The sequence below is a fragment of the Mastomys coucha genome, unplaced genomic scaffold (genome assembly GCF_008632895.1).
Source record: "Mastomys coucha isolate ucsf_1 unplaced genomic scaffold, UCSF_Mcou_1 pScaffold16, whole genome shotgun sequence".
NCBI classification, from domain to species: Eukaryota; Metazoa; Chordata; class Mammalia; order Rodentia; family Muridae; genus Mastomys; species Mastomys coucha.
The window spans coordinates 6642037-6656889 of record NW_022196898.1 but is presented as its reverse complement, the minus strand read 5'-3'; the positions used below and the strand labels follow the sequence as shown (position 1 = coordinate 6656889).

At 38.0% G+C, this 14853-nt stretch overlaps 1 protein-coding gene across 5 annotated transcripts in view; it reads left to right on the top strand.

Annotated features, from left to right (window-relative positions):
• Nbea (neurobeachin) overlaps positions 1 to 14853 on the top strand; it is a 551294-nt gene that overhangs the window by 41410 nt on the left and 495031 nt on the right. The window lies entirely within an intron of this gene.

Here is a 14853-nt window from a genome sequence, read left to right as displayed (position 1 = left end):
GCACCTCATGGAACTTTCTCGAAAATTGACCACATATATCACAACACAAACTTCAACAGATACAAAAAATCCCTAAAATAATCTCCTGCATCCTATCAGCGCACCACAGATTAAAACTGTTTTAAACAACAACAGAACAGTGGAAAGCCTACACAGTCATTGAAACTGAACAGCTCTCTTCTGAATAACTTCTGGATCAAGGCAGAAATAAAGAAATTAAAAAATTCCTAGAATTCAGTCACAGTGAATGCACAACATACCCAAACTTAATGGGATATTGTGAAAGGAGCACTAAGAGAAGAGAGTTCATAGCACTAAGGGCCTTCATAAAGAAGCTGTAGAGATCTCATACTACCAAATTAACTGCACACCTAAAAGCTCTAGAACAAAAGAAAGCATGTGTAAAAGCGTTTGCACATGTACATGTATCTGATTCTGTGTATTTATATGCATGGGAGGAGATCAGAGGACGGCTCGCAGGAATTGTGGCTCTCCTACTATGTTGGTTCTGGAGATCAAAGTCAGGTTGTCAGTCTTGCAACAAGTACATTTACCTCCTGAGCCTTCTTGCCAATATGATTTTGAATGTATTATCTTCTAACCATTGGTAAAAAACGTAAATGAAGTTCCAAGGCTCCTGTTGAGTACCTGACAGGCTTACAGTTGATAAGGTCACACAGATTCAGAAAGGTAAGATATTTTTACTGTAAACAAAGATAATCTTGTTTGAGATTTCCAGAAAATGTCTGAGGAAAGGCATGATGACTTTAATACAGTCAGGTCTTAAGCCTGGCTTATTTGCATTTTAAAATAAAATAGCTCATCATGGGAGGAGTATTATGTATAAATTGTAAGCACTCACAGAAAACGCTAATTGTGTTGGAATGTTTTTATTTTAAACTGGTCAGAAGCTCCTTTATCTTTTCAGGTCTCCACACTTTTCCCCTGTCTTTTTACCCTGCCTCAATTTTTTCCTGAGATTTTGATTCCTTAATTTTAAGAATGACTGAAGTCCTAAGTTCTGTTTTCTCTTTTTTTTCTACCCTGAATAGGGATATGGGAATCTACCTAAATAGGAATCAAGGTTTCAGCTTTGCCTGATCTGGTGGGCATGGGAAAGTTGGAGCTTGCATATGGGAAGGCCATTATTTGAAGAAAATCTGGAAGAGAGTATATTATTTAAGATATCAAAGCATATAGAAGCAACAAAGCATATACTAGATTATTATGGTTAAGATTAGTACCAAGAGTAACAAGGTCTTAATCACGAGTTGCCTTATAACTATGTTAGTAGATAAGTAAAACTAAAGGTAGAGACTGACAGATTTAATTTGGATATTTGTAAATCTTAGAGCATACTGCACCAAGAACTCTAGTACTGGTAGAGGCTTACCTTGTGGTATTATAAGTCTTTAAAATAACCTTCATGTATTAGGTAATTTTTAAACCTAGGCAATTGTCTCAGTGCCCAGATTCTTGACTCTTGCAAAACTCACTTTCATAGTAATTAAGATAATGTAAACCAAACCGCCTGCCACATATGACTGTTCCTCCCTCCTTCCCTCCCTCCTTCCCTTCCTCCTTCCCTCCTTCCTTCCCTCCCTCCTTCCCTCCTTTTCTCTCTTTCTTTCTCTCTCTCTCTCCCTTTCTTTCTTTCTTTCTTTCTTTCTTTCTTTCTTTCTTTCTTTCTTTCTTTCTTTCTTTCTTTCTTTCTATATTTAAAAATACCAGCAAATTTTCTGCAGCAATATTGGATTCAGAACACTGCACTAATATTTTTAAAGGGTTAGGGAGAAATAAATCTGATTCTAGTAATATACTCTGAAACAAATTAATGTTTTAGAACACAATATAAATCTTAACAATTTCAGGCACACAGGAACTCAGAAAATATCCTGGCCAGAGATCATTGTTGAATAGATTACTAACAAATGTACTTTAGCAAGAAAGGCAGTGAACCAAGATAAAACAGTGAGCTACAAGATGTAATAATGCACAATGAAAGGAATAAAACATGCTGTTAAGTTTAAATAAAGTTGATAATTTTTTTTAACTTGGGGAATAAAAGAGCAAAAGTAAGCTTAGCCTATAGTCTTGGTTGGAGGACTATAGCTAAGCTTGCTGAAATTACAGCTGCTAGGAAAAATACACAAGTATAAATTGTTAATACTACTGCTCACAACCTAGCACTTACTGCATACTAGAAACTTTGTAAGACCAAGTTAAAGAATTAAGTATGTAATTTATGCATTTTTTAGGAATTGCAAGATTGAAGTGAGGAAATGTAAAAATCAGGGGGCAGGATTTGAGCTTTATCTTTATAGATGCTTTTAAATAAACATGCTCTCCTATATTACTTAGGTGCTTTTTTGGCTATAAGAAACGTCACAGAAAATATATCTGTGTTCTTATAAGTCAAGAAAGGTTTATTTTGGCTCATGGATAAAGAGGTTTCAGCTCCTGTTTGTTTTCTAGATGGTGACACGGAATAAAGTTATGGCAGAGGGAAGGTATGATTTCATTCATAGGAGCCATAAGAGGGAGAGAGGAGTTAAGGAAGAGAGAGGGAGGGGGCAGTAAGGAAGAGAAGAACGGCTCTAGCAAGAAAGAATCCCAGCAGCCTACCTTGCCTAGGAAGAACACCTTTCAGAGTTTGCCCCACCTCTCAACAGTGCATTGAATTGAGCTGTCCTGATGCAATCACTTCCCAAAAGGCTTGCCTTTGAAAATTGATTCAGCATTTAATTGGGAACTAAGACTTCAGCACTCGAACCTTTTAGAGGATACTTCATATGCAAACTATACCAGAAGCATCAATAATGATGAAATCATCCAATAATAAATAGTGATTACATTAAGCAAATACATGGCATAGGGCTGGGGGTAATCCGAAAAAAAATGAAAAATGTCAAGGAATATACCCCTTGATATTTTTTTGGGGGGGGGCGGGGAGATAAGGAATCTTCTATATGTTTACAAAACCAAAACCCAAAGCAAAGACTTGGTAAGCTACAGCTTAAAAATTAGTGGTGAACATTGAACATACTAAACTGAAATCTAAGATTAACTTTGAGACACAATATGTGTTCTAACAAATGGAAAAAAAAGTACAGAGAAAGGGTATAAACTCAATTATTATATTAAGATGAAATTTGAGTCTGAACGATGTCTCAACATAGTGTTTTGGGAAGGTAGAGGACAGGAAATGGAGCTACTACCATTGTTACCTAATGTAACAATGTCCACAGTTGCATCCTTAAGGAATATTGAGGGAGAGGATTGACAGTACTAGAATATAGGGGTTTGCTCCAACAGAAATATAAATCTTTTTGAGTTCCACAAGAAAAAACAAAACCAAAAAAAAAAAAAAAATACAGGTATTCCTGATATTCCTCTGGAGGTGTTGATGTGAAACGACCCAGCCTAACTGACAGGGAGTATTACTCATACTAGTGAAAACAAGCTCATTTATCTGTTAAAAATTTCAAGTTGGTAAATAGGATAGATAGCAAATCTGTATCCTGTGTGACAGATGTGTACAGTGAATATGCAATGACTTAGGTTCATAATAGAAATATAGTCACAGGAAATATGACTAAAGTAACAGGGAGAACAGAATTTGATATTGAACAAGATGGGCTTTAGATTTTAAAACATTAAAAGAAAAAAGATAGGCGTGATGATTTGTATATGCTCGGCCTAGGGTGTGGCACTATTAGAAGGTGTGGCCCTGTTGGAGTTGATGTGGCCTTCTTAGAATAGTTGTGTCACTGTGGGTGTGGACTTGAGATCCTCATTCTAGCTACCTGGAAGTCAGTATTCTACTCACAGCCTTCAGATGAAGATGTAGAACTCTCAGCTCCTCTTACACCATGCCTGTCTGGATGCTACCATGTTCCTGCTTTGATGATAATGGATGGAACCTCTGAACCTGTAAGCCAGCCCCAATTAAATGTTGTCCTTATAAGAGTTACCTTGGTCCTGGTGTCTATTCATAGCAGTAAAACCCTAACTAAGACAATAGGCAGTAATCCACTCCAAAGATATAAGAATATTCTTGTACCTTGTATATTAAATCAGCTCTCAAAAAGGAGAAACTGCAGAATATGAAAGAGTAATGAGACATTGGTAATTAGAGGCTTATACGTTCTTATTCCAGATTTTTCAGAGTCATAAAACATGTAGAAATGTTGACTTAATTTACATCAAACTATAAACCCTTACTTTGGGGACTACAGTGTTATTTTAATGTGCTTTTTGACATTAATGAACATTGAATGTACCATAGGTTAAAATTCTTTTATATTCTGAAGATTAGGAATAAGAATACAAATATTTCTTCACTTATCATGAACCATGATACATTGAAAACGTCTTAAGTAAAAAGGGCATTTAATCCACCTACCACACATAATAGTATGACAGTATACTATACTCTGCCTGGGCCTGGACCTAAATTTCCTCTGTCCTAGGATGATTTTGGACTCCGGAATCTGCCCCCATTGTAAGCATAAACAAAAACTTCAGCTGGGTGGGATCTTGCACTGTGATCACTTCCTAAATCTCTTTTTTTCCTTCCTTAGTATCCTTCTGACAAGCTGGCTCATAGTGCAGCTGCTTCTATTCTGTTAGATCTGTGAAGCTCCTTATACAATTCATATTTCATCCTAGTATTTTGCACAGCTGAGAAATTATATTTTTGAACTCATATTTTTAGCATTATTTCCCACAGCCTCAAGGGCTGTCCTGAAGGTTATAGCATTTTACCATTTTGCTGAGACATTAGACACACCCTGTCTCTGTTTAACGTGGAGTTATTAACCTTGGCAGAGAGGACATTCCTTGAATGAGGAACATGAAAGTATGTATATTATACATACATATTATTATACAACAACCATCCACACTCTTGGAGGCCCACACCCTGCATAGTCTGTCCCAGAGTCAGATACCTTGCCATTCTATCCATTACATGGCTGAGCAGGACTCAGCAATGTATTTCTAATTTGAAAGTGACCCTTCCCCCCAAAAAAATAGTTTCTCCCTATAGCAAAGCACTGGCTGTCCTAGAGCTTGCTCTATAACAAGGCTGGCCTTGAATTCACAGAGATGGGCATACCTCTGTCTCATAAGTGCTGGGATTAAAGGATTGCATCCCCATAACCTGTGAAATTGATTCTTTATTCATGTTTCCCACCTCACCCCGATAGATTTTAATCTGTTTTACCGTTTTGGCAGAGTTTGTACTTGATATCTTCCCTCAAATGCTCAGCTTGAAGTTATGTGTCACCATGCCTAGCTCTTATTCTCTTTTAACTGTATGTGTAGTCATGATTTTTCTTTATATTGGTGAAATGAATGATAGATTCTAGAATCTATAGCTATCTTAGGGTTCTATTGCTGTGAAGACACACCATTATCATGGTTACTCTTATTAAATAAAACATTTAATTGAAACTGGCTTATAGTTTCAGAGGTTTATAGTCCATTATCTTCATGGCAGCAAGTGTGTTGACATGTAGGTAGACATAGTACTGGAGAAGGAGCTGAAAGTTCTATCTCTTGATCTGCAGGTAGCAGAAGGAAACCATGTCAAATAGTGAATGTAGCTTGAGCATATCCTATCAAGCCCATCCCCACAGTGGCACACTTTATCCAATAAGGACAGACTTGCTCTAATAAGGCCATACCTCTTAATAGTACCTCTAGTCCTATGGGGGGTATTCTCCCTCAAACCACCACATTCTATTCCCTGGTCCCCATAGGCTTATAGCTACATCATAATACAAAATGTATTTAGTCCAACATTAAAAGTCCCCATAGTTTATAAATAGTGTTAAACTTGTTTAAAAGTCCAAAGTTCAAAGTCTCTTTTGAGATTCATGCCGTCTCTTAACTAATCCTCCTTAAGATCAAATTCAAAAGGCAGATCACATACTTATAACATACAATGGCACAGAATATGCATCACCATTCCAAAATATAGGGAAGGGAACATAGGGAGGAAATACTGAACCAGAGGAAGACCACAAACCATCTAGGCAAACTTCAAACTCTTCAACTCTGTGTGATGTCAAAATGCTCTGTGGATCTCCAACCCCTTTCAGCTTTCTTGAGTGCAATGCACTTTTCATTTCCTGTTAGCAGCTCTCCTTAGTCCAGGGCTTTGGCATCTCAAAACTCTTGATGGTTCTAAGGCAATCTAGACTTCACCTTCAGTTTCAGTCAGTGGCCTCTCTAGGCCTCCTCCATGCAGGGGCATCTTTGGCACACAACTGCCCTCAGTGACTTCCTTTAGTTGTGGAGGAGATTCTTGACTCTAAACCACCAGAGCCATATTGCTGAAGCTGCCAAGTTCTGCTGCTTGGTGGGGAACATGACTTCCTCCTTCAGTTACATCTTTACCAGCTTTCTGTTTTCAGTGGTTTCCTTCACTATCTAATCGTTGCTTTCCTGATCTGTAAATCAGGCTGGCTTTAAAACTAGATCTGTTCACCTCTGTCTCTGGAGTGCTGAGATTATAGCCACGTACCACTACACTTGCCTCTAAGCTTTGCTTTAATTTCTTCTCAGAAGCTGGAAGCTTAAGTGGGTAGCGTCTTGCCCTGAGGGCACCATCCCCCTTATTCCATTTAATTTTAGGCATTTCTTTAATCTGTTTTCTTGAACCTAGGGTTTAGTTTTATTCCATTTCCTGGTGCCCCCTTGCTTTAAAATTTTTATATTTTCTATTTCTCCTTGTTTAGTTTGATCCTTTTCATTATAGATCTGCCTAAGAGTGAACACTAATAACTACACAATAGAGTCAGTCTAGGCTATTTTGAGATTTCCTTTGCCAACAGAATTAATTCAGAACTTTTTATTTTAAGCTCAGGCATATTTTTTTGAAAAAGGGTAAAACCTATCCGCATTCTTTGCCAAAAAATCTTAACAGTCTCTAGGCCATACACTAAAATTCTTCTCTGAAACCTTGAGATGAGCTCCCACAGTTCAAACCACCATCAGTATCACTGTCTTCCATGTTCCCACTAGTATCATCTATTAAGCCTTGCCTAAAACAATCCACTGCTTTCCAAATAAAGTCCCAAAATGCACATTCCTCCAAACAAAGCATGCTCAGGTCTATCTGCAATAATCCTGTCCCTGGTACAAACTTCTGTCTTATTAAGGTTTTATTGCTGTGAAGAGACACCATCACCATGGCTACTCTTTAAAAAAAAAAAATTTAATTGGGGCTGGCTTACAATAAGTTACATTTCTATATTGGGTTGCATCCTGAGTCAAATCTTTGAGTCTGTGATGGGTGCTTTTTATATCGGAATCTAATAACCTAATGTTACCCAGATAAGAATTATGATCTAGTTAAGGAATCAGTAATACCAAATCCAACAGTAATTGGCAGAGTCAAAAAGGCCAAAGGCCCTGTGCTGGCTGACATCAGAGCTGCTATTGGTAATGGATTGAGTATCAGTCATTTATTTTATCTCAGGTCATCCTTTTGTAATGTTTCTTTGAGTATATCCAGATTATAATCCCGAAATGTTTGTATTGACATAATCATTTTCTTTTCAAGCCATATAATTCTTTGTTCAGCAAAAAGAGGCCAAGTACTCTTGTCATATTGTGGAACTTCAACTAATGAATCTACCTGTTGATAAATCTGGGCTCACTTACCTATTATACTAATTGGCATTATAGGTAACTATTTTGTCCCCTATACCAGGGAATTTTTCTTTTGACTTAGCATTTATGCCTGGGGGGGGGGCAGTTGTTAAATGATGATGTGTTCTCTTCTTTAACTACTTCTAGCTGAAGTTAGGGTGTCATAGTTAGGCTATTCAAAAGCTGGGCAATAGGATATTTATCAGAAACACCTGGTTATCTGACCCAGCTGAAGAAATAAGAAGCAATCATATTGATTAGACTAATTTATAACAGCTTTCAACAAGTTCAGAGCTCATCAGTATATAGTCCACAGCTGATTCCCAGGTGGTGTCTGTTGGACAAGTGAAAATTTGCTGAGACAAATATAGACTAGAGACAGAAGTTAAAGTCCAGGAGCTTGAAGGTAAAATCTTACATTTGGAACTTGTATGTCCTTAGTGGTATGATACAGGGATCAGAGGAGTCCCGAGACCAGGAGAGAGACCCCATCCTCAGGAATTCACAGATGTGGAAACTTAGGCTGTACTTATTTGGAGTCCATTTGACCTGTGAGAAGTCAGGATCTATGTCTTAAGATTTCTTTGACTCTTTGAAGCTTACATGAACTTTTAGTTTACAAAAGGAGATAACAGTTGTAGATATATTAGTTTTAATCTCTACCGAAATCCGCATTGTAAAATAGCTGAAGTAGACTTTTGCCTTTGAGTCCTAGGAAAAACTATAGCTTTGGGTTAAAAGCATGCACATCTTTTCTCTGTTTAGGAAACTGGTGTCTTAGGGTTTTATTGTGGTGGAGGGATAATGTGAACAAGGCAGCACTCATAAAGGAAAACATTTCACTGAGGATGGCTTACTGTTTCAGAGCTTTAGTCTGTTACCATTATGGCAGGAAGCATTGGCAGCATGTAGGTAGACATGGTGAGGGAGGAACTGAGTTCTAGATCTTGATCCAAGGGCAGCTAGAAGGAGACTTGAATTCTACACTGGGCAGAGCTTGAGCATAGGAAACCTCAAAGCACATCTGTCCAGTGACCCACTTCCTCCAACAAAGGCACACCTATTCTAATAAAGTCACATCTAATTGTGCCATTCCTTAATGGCCAAGCATGGAAACACATTAAACTATGGGGGCCAAACCTATTTAAATGACCACATTCCACTCCTTAGCCCCCATAAGCTTCTTAGCCATAAGATAATACAAAATGTAATTATCCAACCTCAGAATTCCCCATGGCCTATCATAGTACAAATAATGTTTAAAAGTCCAAAGGTCAAAGTCTCTTCTGAGATTCATGCCATCTCTGAACTGTAGCCACCTATAAAATCAAAATGTAAAAGTGTGGTGATCACACACTTCCAACATCACAGGATATACATTACTGTTTAAAAACGTTACAGCGAAGAATAGTGGACCAAAGCCAGAACAAAAACCATGTGGGCACACTCCAAACTATGCCAACTCCTTCTTTCCATTTTGTTGACTGAAACACAATTATTTCACTTGGGCTAGTTCGACTCCCTGTTAGTAGCTTTCCTTGGCAGATATCGCATGGGTCTGGCATATCTAACATCTTGGGGACTCCAAGGCAACTTCAGTTTCACAGCTTCCTGTTTCAGTATCTGGGATCCATAAATGATATTCTGGGTTCCTTCAAAGGGCTTGGGTCACTTCTCCAGCTCTTCCCTCTGTAGCACTCTAGACTCTGGCTGACTGCACTCTACTGATGCTGCTGTTTTTGGTGGTCATCCCATAGTTGTGCCATCTCCAATATGTTGTTGTTTTCTGCTGTAAGTAGGCTGCACTTTCACCAATAGCCTGTCATAGGTTCTGTACATGGTGCCAAGTCTCAGCAGCTTTCAATGACACCTTCATGCCTTCAAAACCAGTACCACCTGGGTGATTCTTACATATTACCAGCCCAGCTTAAACACAGGTCCAACCTTGGCTATCTCTGGAACACAGGTTCTTTGTACTCTTAGAAAACACTTCCCAGAAGATTTAGTCGCTTCTTAAGCACCACTAATTTCTTGGCTCCAGCATCATTTGCCTCGTGTGGCTCAAGCTGGCGAGTTCTGCTGCTTGCTGGTGCTGGAACATAGCCTCCTTGTTCCACTACATCTGCACCACCTTTCTGTGTTCAAATTTTGATTTACTGCCTAAGCTTGGCTGTCCTGGAATTTGTTCTGTAGACTGACCTTGAACTCAGATGTTTGCATGCCTTTATCTTCTGAGTGCTGGGATTACAGGCATGTACTACCATGCCTGGACTTAAGCTTTTCTTTACTTCCTTTTCACAAGATCTTTATAAGTTCTGACTTGTAGTTCTTTCCAGATATGACAGAAATTTGCTATCCCAACCCATCCTTTGTCAATTTGACATACAATCATAACTCCTTATGTCCAAATGAAAACAAATATCCGGGTCATAATAATGCCTAACATGATATAACTATTCCTTGTACAACTGAAAACACATCAACAAGCTTAGCTGGCTAGGATCTTACCCCAATGTCACCACTCCCTTAATTCTATTTAATATTCTTAAACACATGATTTAGCTCCAATCTACTTCCTGATGTTCTTTTAATTATTGAGCCATATATTTTGCATTTTTGTTTTTAATCCTGCTATGCTTGATCAAAAGACTGTTCATGAGAGCAAACCACAGTACAGAGCCTATTCTAGGCTTTTTTTAGATTTCCTTTGTCAGTGAAATTAATATAAATCTCTTCAGTTTTGCTTCAGGCAGACTCTTCAAAGGTAAAAAACAGTTACTTTCTTCAGCAAAATATCACAACAGTCTCCAGGCTACATACTAAAATTCTCTGAAACTTCTTGAGCTAAACCCCCACAGTTTGAATCAACCTCAGCACTTCAGACTAACATGCTTCTACTAGTATGTCACATTAGGCCCCACTTAAAGCATTCCACTGCTCTCCAAAGTCCTGTAATCCACATTACTTCAAACAAAAGCATAGTTAGGTGTATCACAGCACTACCCCAGGCCCTGGTGCCAAATTCTATCATAGTTTCATTGTCTTGATGAAACAATGACTATGGCAACTCTTATCAAGGAAAACATTTAACTGGGGCTGGCTTACTATTTTACAGGTTCAGTCTATTATCCTCACAGGAAGCATGGCAATGGACAGACAGGCAGACATGGTGCTGGAAGAACCAAGATTTCTACATCTTGATCCCCAAGCTACAGATGGGGACTGTCTTGTGCAGGCAGCCAGGAGGAGGTTCTGGTTTCATACTGGGAAGAGCTTGAGTATGAGAGACCTCAAAGCTCACCTACCCAGTGATCCACTTCTTCCAACAAGGCCACACCTACTCCAGTGAGGCCTCATCGTCCAATAGTGCTACTTCATTCCTATGGCAAAACATTGAAAAACATGAATCTATGGGGGTGAAACCTATTCAAGCCACTACAACCAGATATATGTTTTTATGCTAATGAGAAATGTCTGTAAGTCTATATTTAGAAGATAACCAAAGGAATCTTGAGCATATGACTGAATAGAACAAAAGTCATTGTTTTACCAGCTTATCAGAACTCCGTTGATCAGTGTTAAAACTCTGAATCTTTGACATCTTAGTTAACAATAGCACAGAAAGGGGAGAAGTCTAAAACGTTTCCCATCTTTATATATCTTAAATCATTCTTATACTACCAGAGCCTACTTAATTCTTCATATCTTTAGACCTCATGTATTTTAGAACATTTTTTCCATCTGATCATTTATTAGAGACATGAACAGTTATTATTGAAAACAGTCATTGTAAGGTATTTCCTTTAGTGAAAGTTACAGCTGAAACCAATTTAATCTTTAATATGAAACCTTTTCACAAGGTAATCTTGTCTGCCTTTTTTTAACAAGAGACCTAATAACTTCAGATAGACTAACAAGGTGACCACAGCCTTGAGCGAAGGAGCTGGTTCCCTGCTGCTGCCAAGTTGACAGAGCTGCAGTCATCTGAGGTGGTAACTCCTTTAGAGATCTGAGATGGATAAATTATAGCAGGAATTATAGTTCAGGTGCTCTATGTATTAATTAAAATAAGAGACCAGTTCATTTAGATGGTCATCTCAGGTTCGTCTGGTCTCCGGGGCCTTGTTCTGGGGGCAGAGGTTGGCTTTCAGCTGCTAGGCCCAGATGATGAGAAGCTTTTCTGTAGACAATGAATATGGCGTGATTGACCTTACTTTGTCTAGGCTTGTCAACACTTTGGTTCTGGAGGCAGAGCAGACATTGGAAAGATCTTGCCAAGTGATTAGTATTACCATAATCCAGGTGGAGTTTTTGTTGCGACCTATTAACATCTTGGAGACTTTGGGAGTCGTCACTGGTAGGAGCTGAGGGTCTTTGTCTGTCATAATAGCTTTTCCATTAAACATAACATCTTTAATGCTGTATGCAGCAGGTCTCTGACAATTTGGAGGGCCATTATCTATTAAGTATCTGAGCTAAACAACAACTACTTGTTTTTTGTTTTGTTTTTTTTTTTTGTTTGCTTGTTTTTTTGGTTACTTGATTTAGGCTATACCTTGAAAACATATACAAGATCATAAATAAAGTTTTTTCCTATAATTCATTACATTAGTACTTAGCAGTCTACAGTTATAGTTATGAATATGTTAAACCTTAATCATCATTTACAGTTTATAATAAAAGTAGCAATTTCTGAATTGAAGCTCTTTTCATGAATACAGTCCATAGTGAGATTGGCAATCTCATTTTCCTGGACCTTACATAGTGCACTATTATAGAATATAGCAGTTTCTTGCAATACTTAGTTTACCAAAATAGCTACAGCTTTAAAATGTTAGCAGAAACAGTGAGAATAGATATATAATCTTAAATCAGTCTCTGTTCGCCTGAATAAACCTTAGGTAAAGAGAAAACCTTTGCCAGAGTACTTAGGTCATTGTCTTGTTGTATCATAAGATTGGAATACATTTGTCTCTGATATGTAATATTTGGTGCTCATAGCTGTGGCCCTAATTTTAGCCTTTTAATTATTAATATCCTATTTTAATGAAGATATTATAATAAAATATAAATATCAAATGTCATATAGCTATATAAGTTTAAATATTTTGTTCTTAAAAATATCCAGTTTTTATTTAAATTTTCTGTAAACCTGCATAATTTTCTTTTTAAGAAATTTAAAATCTGCCAACTATGTATTCCTGCAATATCAAAATGAAACTTTTTTTTTTTTAATTTCAAGAGTGAAGACCCAGGGCACAACCACAATTTGTACAAGGCAAAATCAAACTCCAACAATGCAAACAATTTAATGTCTTTCAAACTATTACCACCTGGGTAACTCTTTTGTTGCAGAATTTGGCTGCCAGCAAGGTGAATTCCTGTATATGAACATATGGAGGTGGAGCTTTATTAACTCATTAAATAAACATTGTTTTCAAATCCTGCTTTTTTTAAAAGATGAGACAGGAATGACCATAGAAAAAAATCTGAATTCCAAAGTATCTTTGGACACCTGTTGCTTGTCTCATTGGTTGACCCATACCTTATGGTTGTCCTTAATCAAATGCTCTTGAAGCTGGATAACATCCTACTCTAACCCTAGCAAAGACGGCTGCTGGTCATGTGACTGCCAAAGAATGGCAGTAAACCACATGTTGCTTATAGCCCAAAATGGAATCCTGCCACATAATTCCTTTATGATTACCTATGTATAGATCTTTAACTATTAACTTCATGTTATACGTTTTGATAACTTTTTGTTGAAGCAACACAGATATTTTTTAACCAGAGAAAGTTCATTTAATAGTTTTAGATAATTAAATGTAACCAGTTACACCTTTAGTTGTTCTCTTTTGCTCTTTTTCTCCCTGTGTCAACTCTTGGCCATGAACATAGAGACTTTAAAAGCAAGCCTGGATCTGAGAAAGGGAGAGCCTTAACACCATTATAGAGCCAAGATTTTAATAAAGTAGAACAGTGTAAAACAACTTTAAAATTGTCCATATCCAAATGACATTTGAATCCCTATTACTTTTGATCTAGTGGCCAGAAAGCTTAGAGAAAAACTCTGTGCCTGGGTGGCTGGCAACAGGAGAATCAGCATAGTAAGTTCACACTGTCAAGACCAGTCATAAGTTCACAATACATTCATACTTTACAAAACAGACAAAACTTTCCCTACTTCCTTCAGTGTTGTAAGCCAGGGAGATCCTTGGTAGCTGCTGCTGCTGAATCCAAGTCCCTGCAGTCACAGTGGTGCCAGTAGCAGGGCTGGATACCATTCTCTGTAGGGAGACTGCAAGCTCTTTGAAGATGCCCACCAGTCCAAATTGGAACATATAATGACAGGTATAGACACAAAAGAAGACACAAAGCCAAAATGACAACAGAAAACAAACACTGCATCAAAAAGACACTTAACAATTGGAGTCCTCTGCTTCAGAGGTCTATTAGTCTGATCAAGAGAAATTTTCTTATAGCCTTCTTATACAACCCAGATGCTAAGAACTCAACAGAGGTCAGTCCTCTCCATGCCCTTATCAGCCCTGGATGCACATTGGGCATTTCCAGACCCTCAGCTTGGGACATAGTGTGGTGGAATTTTCCCTTATGGTTAGCTTGGGTATTGAAACCTCAGAGCTCCAAGGCAGGTCAGGAGGGAGAGACTGATGGCTTGGGATGAATTCCCCAATTAACCAGATTTAACCAGCGGCTGTGTGGGACATCTTCCTTTGCCCCAAACTGGAGAAGGGGCAAGGATCCCCATTACCAGAATCTAGAAACCAGGCAAAAAAGTCACAGGAAGTAGAAATGGTTACCAAAAAGAGGCTTCCAGAAAAAAAATCTTGTTAATCCTTTTTTTTTTTTTTGGAACATGGCTGGTCACTTCAGGTGGGGTGTGTTCTTCTATTAATATTATAAAATAAGTACCTTTGGGTAGTTATACTGGTATTGGGGTAAAGAGCCTAGAATCAAAATTTAGGGTAGAATGGTCTTTGTAACCTTGCTGGTACCTCTAAATGTTAAGTCTGGTATTTGAAAGAGAAAAATCAGTTCCATGATATTGCGCCTAATTTGAATCAAGCATTAATTAAATACTGAGCAGCATGGACTCTTTTGAAATCCCAGCAAGTGACCCCGAGTCACAATACACAGGAGAGTAAAAAGACAAAACCCACAATCCTTCAT